The sequence below is a fragment of the Parasteatoda tepidariorum genome, chromosome 1 (assembly GCF_982258835.1).
Source record: "Parasteatoda tepidariorum strain Cologne lab strain chromosome 1, Ptep-v5.0, whole genome shotgun sequence".
In the NCBI taxonomy this organism is placed as follows: domain Eukaryota; kingdom Metazoa; phylum Arthropoda; class Arachnida; order Araneae; family Theridiidae; genus Parasteatoda; species Parasteatoda tepidariorum.
In genome coordinates this window covers 28,192,065-28,204,799 of record NC_141755.1, presented here as the reverse complement: position 1 = coordinate 28,204,799, position 12,735 = coordinate 28,192,065, and the positions used below count along the sequence as shown (strand labels likewise).

The window sequence follows — 12,735 nt, the reverse complement described above, 5'->3', positions numbered from 1 at the left end:
TTTTTTTTAATTCGCTTAAAAAATTCCCGAGATAAGGTGAAATACGCAAGAAGTAAAAATAATATTAAGGGGTTTAAACTTAGGACCGCCCTCCTGACCAAGCTATTGGGACCATCTTGGCGACTACCCCCTACATTTTGAGGGTCAGAAATCTGAATCCGTTAAAATAAAGGTATGTTTATTCAGAGAAAGTATGTTTTTTGTGTCTGATTTCATAACTTAAAATATTGTCTGAGCTAATTAATTAGCATATTTGAGTTTACTCCCTTGAACCATTAAGTTTGAGTCATAGAACCTGAAGATCTGATCATTAGATCAAAAACTATTCAAGGTAATCCGTTTTTGTTTTTTTATAAGTATAAGAAATATATTTAATTATTCCTTTTAATTCTACCTAAAACTAGAGTTTTTAAAACTATTATTTTATTTTATTGTCTATAAATATAAACCTTAAAAACAACAGATATTATCTAAAGATACTTCTACTAAGCACATTAAAATTATCACATCTTCGTTAATATTCTAATATAACCTTTTTCCCCAATAACAAAAATAAACTGAGTTTTGAATATCTCTTCTGAAACCTAATAAATTTATGGGCCACATTTAAAATTCCGCTTAAAATAAAATTCTGGCATTATTCCACTTATAATGCAAAAATTCCTCGTCATTCAAGGTTAGGCGCATGATTGTTAGAATATATTTGAATACATTAATTTAATTATAACAATTCAACGCACATAAATTTCTTTACCTTTGTCAAATAAATATTTTAAAGGTATTTAAAATTTAAAGTAAAACAGTTTAGAACTTTAATGAAATTGTTTTAGTCTGGACCTATATAATTTCATAAACAACAATGGGAACAGTTTTTTTGTTTTCTGTTGCATTTCTGAGAATTTTTCAACAGATCTTCGATACTTTCGTATCGTTGATTTCAAATCTGTAGTATGTTTCTCTCTCCAAGCAACAGTTACTTTTTTTCCAATGACATTTTTAGAATATTTTTTGTAGAAATGTAGTTTAAAAACATTACATATAACAGGGAATCACGTAAATGTTGCGAAAAACTTCTAGGGGAGATTTTGCGTATAATTAGTTTCAAAATTTCCTAGAAACCCATGCCAGGAAATGTCATCATACGCTGCTAGGAGAGCTACCCAATTATTAACTGCTTATTCGTGTGCTTCTGAAAAGTTCATTAAAGGGAAGTGCTGCCAGTTGCATAGGACAACATTTCCGATATGGATTTTCAAGCAATTTTAATCCTGATGATGTGCCCATTCTCCTCTAGAGATTTGTCGCAACATTAACCGACTCCTTGTTCTATATTAAGTCTTTGACATTGTACATTTCGACGAAAAAATAGACTAAATAAGTCATTTTAAAAAACCTGTGCTTTAAGAACAAAACTAATTTCAGATTTAAAATCCCTACACTCGAATTAGGCAAGTTAAAAAAATTTGTTCCCCAGCATTATCGCCATTATGCCACTTTTGTGCGATTAACATGGAAATGGTTAACATGGAAATGGACCAAGCTTAACATAAATTTCGATACTTGATTTGCTGATGTTGAGTTCGAGTAGGCTTTTTATTCGTGTAGGCTCGAGTAAATGGTAGTAAGTACGGTTTATGTATCTTCAGAGACCCGAGTTTAAGATGATGGGAGAAAATGCGATTTTTACGTTGTAATGCGATGCTACAGAAGAAAGAAAAATCACAATTGCGATCAGAAACATTTTTAAAAAATGCAAGGAATCCCAAGTCAAAATTCTTGATGGTTCCATCAATAATTTTGATAATTTATGTTAGTTTCAGTGCGATTCTTGATGGTTCCATCAATAATTTTGATAATTTATGTTGGTTTCAGTGCGATTCATGATGGTTCCATCAATAATTTTGATAATTTATGTTGGTTTCAGTGCGATTCTTGATGGTTCCATCAATAATTTTGATAATTTATGTTGGTTTCAGTGCGATTCATGATTGCCCAACGTCATTTGATGGTCACCATCATCCAGCATTTTCCATTATACGATAATTTTTTACATGCCAACAAACTTCCCTCATTCCATGATGGAAGATGCTACTTTAATACTATGATGGTTAACCATCAAGAGAAATTTGATTCTTATTGACCAACAATCCGTGATGGTCCATGATGGTTTAAACCATACGTTTCTGTGATGGTTTAATGGGAATTCTTGTTGGTTCTCAGGAATAAACAAAAAAAACATTTATGTCGGACCATCATAAATCAGTCCGAATTCCTACATTGGGATGACGGTAGTTCATGATCGTTCCAACATCTGATTTCTAAGATACTAAGATGGAAATTCGTGATGTTCCATAATGGTGCAACAATACATTTCTTTGATGGTTTAACGGAAATTCCTGTTAGTTCAGCATACCATCAACACAATTTCAGTTTTTTTATGGTGGACCATCATAAATCAGTCCGAATTCCTACATAGTGGTGATGATTACTTATATTGATGGACCATGTTTGTTCATCAATGGAAAACCATCAAAAATTTTGGCTTGGGATGAAAATCTAGTTAATCTTTTTAGTTATTTCCTAAACAAATGATAAATTTTAATTTTTAGAATTCTTTGCTTATTGTAGGATATTTTTAAAGCGTACACAGTAGTACAGTTTGTCTACATTTTGGTGGGTGATGGAATAGAATCTACTAGACTCAAATAATAAGATATTTTATCCAGTATGTTCCATAAATATTAACAACTGGAAAAAAGTCGCCATGGATAGGAGGCATGGATGGAGGCTACGCGTGGTTGAGGCAGCCAAGGCCTGTAATCGTGCTGAAGAAGAAGAAGAAGATGTTCCATAAATGTTGGTAAAAGCTGATAAGGAAGGCAGGACATATATTATAAGGATTGATTCGAACACGAATGATTTGCATAAGCCGGAAACATCATCGTTTGCTGCAATTGGATTTGTTTGTTATGGACTAGCTGTCCAAACGGCTTTAAACTCGCACTATTATTTGTCTAAATTATCTAACTTTCATATTAGTTTTACGTATTCAAATAATTGCTATAGAAAAATGCATGCAAATATTTGTTTTATCTCTTAATGATTTGGCGACCAGCCTTTCCATAACTTTAAGTAATATTCTGTTTTGAGGGCAAAAACTGCAATACTTAAAAATGTGATATTACATTATTAAGTAGAAAAATGCACAGTGAGTGCTCTGGAAAAATATATTAAAATATGATAATTAATTTGGGATTAAGTGCAAAACTTGTAGAAAAATAACGTATCCTAAAATAACATGCATCCCGCTGAAAGGCAAGTACAAAGTTAACTTATGACGTTCTGAGAAAGCTATTTTTTTTTTTTGAACTTAAAGCAGTTTGTTTTCGAAATTCCAATTTGGTTGAAAATTATTGCAATTTTAAGCACTTTTTAGGCTTATTTTTCTGATTTTTTTTAATTAAATAATTAATTGTTGAAGAAAATATTTTTTGTCGCTCTAGAGATTTTTATTTTGTAAGCTCGAATACGGATGATATTCCGATTCGCGATTTCTCAGTGAAAAACATGAAAGCAAACGCGACAGACAAACGGATAAACAAAGACTCAAGAGTAAAAAGAAAAAGAAAGAAAAATTGCAACAATTTTTTTTTAACTTTCTGTTTCATGCTTTTAATTGTTTTACTTTATTGACAAGTAAAAATTGGAGGGAGTGTTGGAATATAATTCTCACTTGTCTACTTTTTTACCCTTTCTTTTAATCTTTCTTTTAATGATGTCTTATGCCTCAACTAGTGGTATTCATTTTTCAAATAATGATCAAGATATATCTTACATTACATTATACATTTGTATAACTTAGATATATTAATGTAAGAGTTGGTTGTTATACAACGTTACATATTCAACACTAGCTATTTTTTATGCATGACAATCTCTCGAAATGTTTCCATTGGCAATTTTTTTTTTATTTATTATTTTTTATTTATTATTTTTTACCTAAATTAAACAGAGAACTTTTCTAACCTTTAAATTTTGTTAATTATGGCACATAATGTTTTGAACGAATTTATATGAACCAGTTTCTTTAAAAAGACTGTTGGACAACTATCAAATTAGATCACTAACTGATTATACTTGTATAATCAAATGAAAAAAATTTGTCAAATAATTTATTTAGTGTCAACTATCATTAGTTATTTATTAACAGTTAAATAGTATTGTTTTAGACTAACTGTAACATTTGTTATTGTAACGGTTTTATGTAATATTATGTTGTTGTTGTTGTTAATTTACGTCGCACTAGAATATGTAATATTAAGTAGCTGTTGATTTAAAAATAAAATGCTCACAAACGGCTAGATTTCAGAAAATTTTTATAAATATTTTTAAATACGCTAGAAATGTTATCATTTCAGAAAAAAAACCTAAACCTATAGTTTAATAACTAAGAAATGCATGTGGAGTTTCTTCTCTAAGGTTAGAGTATGTAAAAAGGCAACGAATATGTTTTCTCTTCAAAGAGTAGCAGAAGGATAACACTTTCCTACCAAATGAGCGGAGCCCTCAGATGCGGTAATTGTCATAACTACTCTTTGAGATTTGTTTATCTCATTGAGAAAATGGCAGAATAATTTTATGTGTTTTTGGCTATACATAACATAAATTCAAGCAATTCAATCGTAATTCATTAGTTTTTATTGAAATGAAGTAAAAACTCTTTTAACTTTAGAACTATTACGACAACTTTAACATTAATAGTAAATAATCAGACATCTGTAAATAGTCAGTAATGATACTCATCTGATGCTAAAGGAAAAGGTGAAATTTTGTAGTGTCAGCTCTGGGATTCGAACCCCCGTTCTGACAGTCATTAGATTGACACGTTAGCCCTCTCAGCCAAAATATAAACCCCAATTTCAACCTCGATAAGTGACTTTATAAAGCGTTCACTATAGTATAACAAGAGAAGAAAATAAACAAAAACAGAACATAAACACTAAATTTTAATTTGATGATTGTCAAGCTTCAAATTCACTGCAGGAACCGTTTCCTTTCATTGTTTCTAACTGGCTTCACTGTGAGTAGCTTGAAAAATGCATTTATTATGACGAGAGGATAGTCCTTAAGTATTATTTGTTCGTGGGCGTAATCAAGAAATATTTGTCTTGATGAAATTTAAAGAGACAAAAAAATAAAATTTTGCAATTGATTAAATGTTCCTTCAATTCTTTTTTTACTATACTAAACAAAACAAAAATTACTTATACAAAATAAAATCAACACTTTATACCAACAACACTGTTTATTAATTTTAAACGAAAAACTATGAGAACTTAAATACTTATTGTATGAAACATACATTTTTGTGGGTAGGCAAAAACACTTCTTACGGTCAGGAATTGTAAAATACTAAGAAATCAAAACAAAGTCTTAGTTTCAAGTTAGAAATAAAAACAAAATATTCTAAATATTCATGATGAATTCTAAAGAGTTTAAGAAAGCTGGTGAAGAAATGATCGATTTTATTGCTAATTATAGAGCTACAATTTCTAAGAGACCTGTTGTAACAAAAGAAAAGCCAGGATACATGCGAAACTTTGTCCCTTTAAAAGCACCCATGAAAGGTGAAAAATTTGAACTGATAATGGAAGACGTGGAAAAAATCATTATACCTGGTCTAACCCATTGGGTTCATCCTCACTTTTATTCCTATTTTCCTTTGGGTACCTCATTACCGTCTCTTCTCGGAACAGTAATAACGGGAGCTTTCGGATGCTCAGGAAGTACATGGTTCACTTGTCCGGCAAGTACTGAACTTGAGATTATTATTATAGATTGGGTTGCAAAACTGTTAGGGCTACCAGAGAAATTCTTGTTCCATAAAGAAGGTCGTCAAGGAGGAGGCTGTTTACGAGGCTCTGCAAGTGAATGCACGCTTATGACTGTTTTTGCAGCTCAATGGGCTGCTCTTCATAAACTTAAAAAAAAGCAACCTTCAACACCAGATGGTGAACTGCTGTCGTCATTAGTTGCATACTGCTCTAAAGAAGCACATTCCAGCGTTGAAAAGGCTTGCTTAATAGCAATGGTCACTCTCAGAATTCTTGACACAGATGACAGGTGTCGATTTCGAGGAAAAGATCTTGAAGAAGAAGTAAAAGAGGATCTGAAAAAAGGACTGAATCCTTTCTTTGTTGTTGGTACTTTCGGAACAACATCATCTACAGCAATCGATAAATTCGACGAACTAGGTCCAATTTGTGCAAAATATGATCTGTGGTTGCATATTGACGGTGCATATGGTGCCAGTGCTCTGGTTTGCCCAGAAATTCGACATTTGGCTAAAGGTTTTGAATATGCATCATCAATAAATACGAATCCAAGTAAGTGGATGTTAATGCACTTTGATTGTTCGATAATATGGGTGGACGATAGGTTTCATTATGTTCAGAGTTTATGTCCTGATTCAACTCCTATGAACGTTCATCCAGATACTCAAATGATAGATTTCTATCAATGGTCTACTGATAACAGAAGAAGATTTAGAGCTTTAAAAATGTGGTTGACAATTCGTAAGTTTGGCGTAGAAGGTATACAAAAATACGTACGGAACCATATTCAATTGGCGAAGAAATTTGAAGAATTAGTTCGAGGAGACGATCGCTTTGAGGTTATGAATGATGTTAACTTTGGCCTAGTGTGTTTTCGATTTAAAAACAGCAACGAAATAAATGCGAAGATATTGGCAGCAATCGATGCTTCAAGGCTGTTGTTCATGGTTCCTGCATCGTTAGGGAATATCTATATTATTCGTTTCAGTGTGAATTACGAAGAAATTACAGAAAAAGAAATACTGTATGCATGGGAAGTAATTAAGAACACAGTAGAGGAACTTGACCTCACAATAGACGAAATTTATGAATAAAATAAATAAAAATAATAAATTCCTTCAATGAAGATAATGATATAAATGAAGATAATGAATTCTATAAATGAAGATAATGACTAATTCTGATTTAAATATTTGAGCTACTGACTGATATACTGAGAAAGTGATTTACCTATTCTTTAAAAACACACTATGTATTTCTACACCAATTTGAACAAAAAGTTTACATTTTTGTAGTATTTGTTAGAATTTCTTTCGACTTATAAATGGGAAATAAAAGCATCGTTGTTTCTAAATTTAAATAAAGGCTTACAGTAAAACAGTTTTTTATTAGTTGCAGGCTTTTATATTATTTTCCCGGTATAGGGGATTCAAACTTATAAAAGGAAAAAAATAATGTGCTTTACATATTATTGGTATAAACCTTATTTAGATAAGAAATTATATTTCGATATTTTTTCTTCTAAAGTTGATAAATTATTAAAAAAATTGCGCTTCACACGTCTAGCACCGGTGTAGAGCAATTTTTGAGTAGCTAATATATAAATAATTAGCACAGACGCTGGATTTTAAATGTCAATATTTTTAACTTTGTAGAGTGGCACATAATAGAGTCACGCTATCTCATTGAATTCATAAGTTGAGGCATTTATTGATGCCACGCTGGCCAAAGTAGGGCAGCCAGTGTGACATTTATCGATGCTACGCTGTGTAAATCGTGTTAAAAAATTTGACCAATGCTGTATTGGAATAGGTTATGCTGAAATAGATGACACTAATTCTTTCACACGACGAAATTCAATTTATTAACAAAACACGGATACAAGAGCCTGAATATCATCTTAATAGCTTTTGATCTAGTGATTGGATTTTCAGTTTCGTCATGCCTCCCCTTGAGCCTCCCTATGGTTTCCCCTACCACATAATGCATAGTTTCTTTTTTCAATTATTTCTTAAGAGTCTTAATAATTTCGGTCTTTCAAATACTCAATACTTTTAAAATTTTGCACAAATAACTGTTTTTTTAACACTGTAAGCACGTTAACAGAAGAAACTTGCACAATTAATGTAATGTAGAAAATAGGATCAATGTTATGATAGAAAATGCACCAAGCATAGCATAGTTTTGGGTAGGGATTAGGGACAAAACTCACCTTCGAAATTATATATTACTTGATTAGTGAACTATTTTACAGGATGTAGATACAAAAAAGTTTTCATTTTTTGTAACTTAAACGTTTAGAATATATACTTGTATATATATATATATATATATATATATATATATATATATATATATATATATATATATATATATATATATATATATATATATATATATATATATATATATATATAATAAAACAAATTGAAAAGGTCTCGGAACAATAGAATGATAAACCACACTGTTTTAGTAGTTGATATTCTTACACCAAACAGTATTTAAGTATCATGGCCAGATAGAATAGGTTTTATCGCCGATTATCGTAAATTCACATTTCCGCTGCTTTCTGACAAATTCGAGAGTTTAAAATTGAACTAGAGTTACGTTCCTGATCTCACAATACAAATTACAATTTTTTCCTAAATGCTGCCAGTAAAACTTATCGCTATTTCATAGCCAATCTACATTTGACATATACAAACTAACAGAATAAAATAAAACAATAACTTTAAAAACATACGTTTTTAAAAAAGAAAATTGTATATTTTTGTCTGTCTAAAAATATTGTACGAAGCACAGGGTTTCGCGTGGATTGAAGATGAATAAAACAATCTTTAAGACTCCAAAAATTTATTATCAGAAATTTTTATCACTCAATTACAACACGAATAACTGGTTAGTACGCGACAAATCACAAGCTTTGAAACCTCAGACGGTTCACTTAAGTCTCGCAAAGAAGAACATTATTGCAGTCTCAAACAGATCTAATATTCACTACTACTGGCTCACTACTATTTAGACAGGCTAGGCGACAAAGCCTCGGAATTCTCGCCTGACTCCATAAATATTAATCCAATCACTTCGAAACTCGAATTTTCCAGAACTATCATTTTGTAGCCAAAATGTTCGCCAAGTCAGGATATAAACCAAGTCGCCAAACCGAGTTTTCCATAAGAAATGCATTAAGTTTTATTTTCTCTCTAAATTATGTTAGAATTATGCGACTTTTTAGAAATTTTCTTATTAAACTGTTTATTTGAAGTCCATCTGAGATATTTAGCCTAATAAAAAAAATAGCTAAGAACTCAGCGGCGCGACAGCCCATAGAGGGCCAAGGCCGACTGTGCCCATCTCAGTTTTCTTGACCTTTGGGCTCTGGGGTGCAGAAGCAGATATTCCGGTCAGGTGGTCAGCCGAACGCGGAACCCCCAGTGTTTAGTTCCCAAGCATGCTTGGTACTCATTTATCGACCCACTGAAGGGATGAAAGGCTGAGTCAACCTCGCCCGGCCCGAGGATCGAACCAGGGACCTGTGGCACGACAGCGCGAAAGCTACCGCTCAGCCACCGGGCGTCAATAAAAAAAGAATATTTACAAAATAATACACATTTTTACAAATTCGTAACCATATACAATGCATCAGTCTCGCAATTATTTCCCCCTCACGTCTTTCGAATTGTCCTCTCGAATTTCGGGTCCTCTAAGCTTTTCGTAATAAATCAAAAAAAATATATATATATAAATAAATAATAATTAATAAAACTATTTTTTGCCTTTTTAATCTACTTGGAAATTGCAATTTTTAAAATTATAATTTTACTTTATTATCTATAAATACACACATTAAAAACGACAGGCATAGAGAAACATCGACTAAATACATTAAAATTATCACATTTTCGTTCTATAACACAACCATTTTCTTCGATAACGAAATTAAACCAAGTCATGATTACTTTTATCAAAATCTAATAAATGTCCAGTTTTAAAATTTCGATAAAAACAAAATTCTAACATTATTCCGATTTAAATGTTAAATATACTAGTCATTCAAGGTCACACGTATGAAGGTTAGAATGCAGATGAACATATGAATTTAATAAGTATTCGAGACATATAAATTAAATCACTTTTGTCAAAAAGATGTTTTAAAAGAGAAAAAAAATATTTCAAATTTAATGTAAAGCAATTTATAAATTTAATGGAATTGTTCTAGTCTGGACCTAGATAACTTCCAATAGTAATCACCATTATTGTCACATATTATGTGTAATATAAGATTTTGATATTTTGTTTTATCTTTATAACCGTTGTTGAACAACCAAAACAATTTTTAAGTTTAGAACTACCAACGTTCAACTCTATCCTTGTAATTTTGAAATCCGGAAGATAAGGTAACTCCTGGATCGAGTATTGGGAGACATTTGCCTTCGTGGAGGACTTTTTGATGGAGCTAATCCAACCCGCATTTGCGTTACATAGAGAGGAAGACCACGAGAACCTCCCACAGTTAGCCTGACGGCAAGGGAACTCTAACCCGTGATCCACTAACCACTGATGATATTTCACGTCAACAGTGTGCTCGGTGCAAGCCGGATGCGGAATTCATATCGACTGGGATTTGAACCCGGTTCGCCGCATTGGAAGGCGAACTCTCTATCCCCTGAGCCATCGCAGCAGGAACTAGCTCGTATATGCGTTACATGGAGAGGAAAACCTCCCACTTTTAGCCTGACGACAAGGGGGCTCTAACACGTGATCCGCCTACCAATGAGAGGAAGGCTATCGCGGCTCAGCTAATAAGCTGAATTGTCGTTGTGAAGAACTAGTATCCGGTCTCCGGTGGTGGGTTGAAGCCCACCCAGTTTTAAATTGATGGACACCAGTTTGTATGGCAAGTAAAGGCCGTCTGTGCACAATGCTGGTCACGTAGCCACAATTATGTCAGATTGGTTTGAAATTATAGAATCCTAACCTCCATAACTTCTATGGCCCTCAAAGGGCTATTCCGGGAATAATTTACTTTTTGTAAAAAAAAAAATAATGACTATCAATTACAATAAATAAAATTATATGTGTATAGTCAATCTGTATGCAACAAATCCATATATAGTCAGTAAAAATATTAATTTTGAACACAAATCTATCTATACATATAATAAAATAAAGAACTTGTGTCTGTCTACCGGATTGCGGGAATACCGTAGGCGCTCAAATTACGACATTTATCATGAAGCTAATTGAATACAAATTGCGAAGTCCGATTTCCAATTAGATTTTTTGTCCGATTTCCAAATTGAAATTTTCTCATTGGTTTGGCAAAAGGCACTGTTTTAAATTAAACTACCAACAAATCAGTTTTGTCAAATATTTTAAAGATAACGTCAGTGATGTTTGCCAGCTTATAGCTCTATTCAATTATTGCACTTTCTTTGATGCTTAATTATTATAATTCATTCGTTATGATAGATTTTCTGAATGCGGACAGAGCAAAATGTAGCATAGGCGGACTACAATAGTCCACCTTTTAGTTGACTTTAATCAAGTGTTAATAACTCTTTCTCAAACATTGATGCTAAAACAACAATTTTCTTTTCACTGTCAGTTGTAAATGGCGGATGAATTGCTGTCATCTGCATGGTATTATTTATAATATTATTAGCTATCAATTAGCTGAATATGATAGTTATAATAGAAATTAGCTATCATGATTTGAAATCAATGTTTTTTTTTTTTTTTTTGAATAAATAAGAATTCGTTTCCTGTAGAAGAAATTATTTTTGTATACCTGTCAGTATGCTGTTATTAAAATAACAGCATACTGACAGGTATACAAAAATAATAGTTATAGAATGATACTGACAGGTATAAAATAATACTGACAGGTATACAAAAATAATTTTTATAGAATATTCTTCTTCTTGAAAATACTTAGCAATAAGTTCTGTTTAAAAAATACAAAACTTATTGCTAAGTATTTTCAAGAAGAAGAATATTCTATAACTATTACAGTTCTGTACGGTCTGAACTCAAGTTTTTTCATTGGAATGACGAAAGCAATGTTGATTTCACTTTAATTTGTAATGAATTGAAGACAGAAAAAATTATTTTACAGTAATACACACATCTGTAACAGCAAAAGCGATCATGAAATCGGAAGTTATTTTGTTGGTAGTAGAAAGGTAAAACTTATTGAGAAATTGTTCTTCAAATGCTTGGCGTGTTCTGGTTAGTTTTTTCAAGTTCTTCTACCTTTTCCTTAGGGAAATTTTGCTTCTTATTTGCTGCTAAGAAAATAGTGTCATTCTTTGCCAATGGTTATGATAGAACTAATGCCCAATATTTTCAGGCTCCCGCTAGAGGGCGTACTCACGGGTTGCGGTCGCGAATTATGGAAATATCGAAATTCCTGATCATAACAACAACAAAATTAAATAAATTTTTGTTCTTTTATAAAGGAGAAAAAATTTTCATAAAATTTTGAAAAGCTATCAAGAATTTCATCAATACGATGATATATTTTGTTTGACAACATTACTTAAAATTTACTTGCGATAAAGTTTGCATTTTACTGTACATTTAATGAAGAAATCAGTATTCTTTAATGTGAAATATTGAATTAATGTCATCATTCATCGTTTTTAAATGCCAATGTAACTCAACTACAAAAATTTAGAGATTAGATTCACACTGTAATAATCGTATTGCGGAGGAAAGCTTTGATGAGAAAGTAGGCGTTACTGTTTATTGTATGTAAACCATTTTGGATGATTCACTGTCAAGGTAATGACACCTAATGTATATAAAATGTTCATTCTTCTTTGAATGATTCACGGTAAAAATAAATAAATGAATAAAAATAAAGATTCCTCTTTACTCCCAATTACAGCCTCTATTT

The 12,735-nt window shown here is 31.8% G+C and overlaps 1 pseudogene; it reads left to right on the top strand.

Moving 5' to 3' along the window:
* The first annotated feature begins 5,479 nt into the window (after window positions 1–5,479).
* LOC107437984 (tyrosine decarboxylase pseudogene) lies at window positions 5,480–6,928 on the top strand (annotated as a pseudogene).
* Window positions 6,929–12,735: the final 5,807 nt, after the last annotated feature.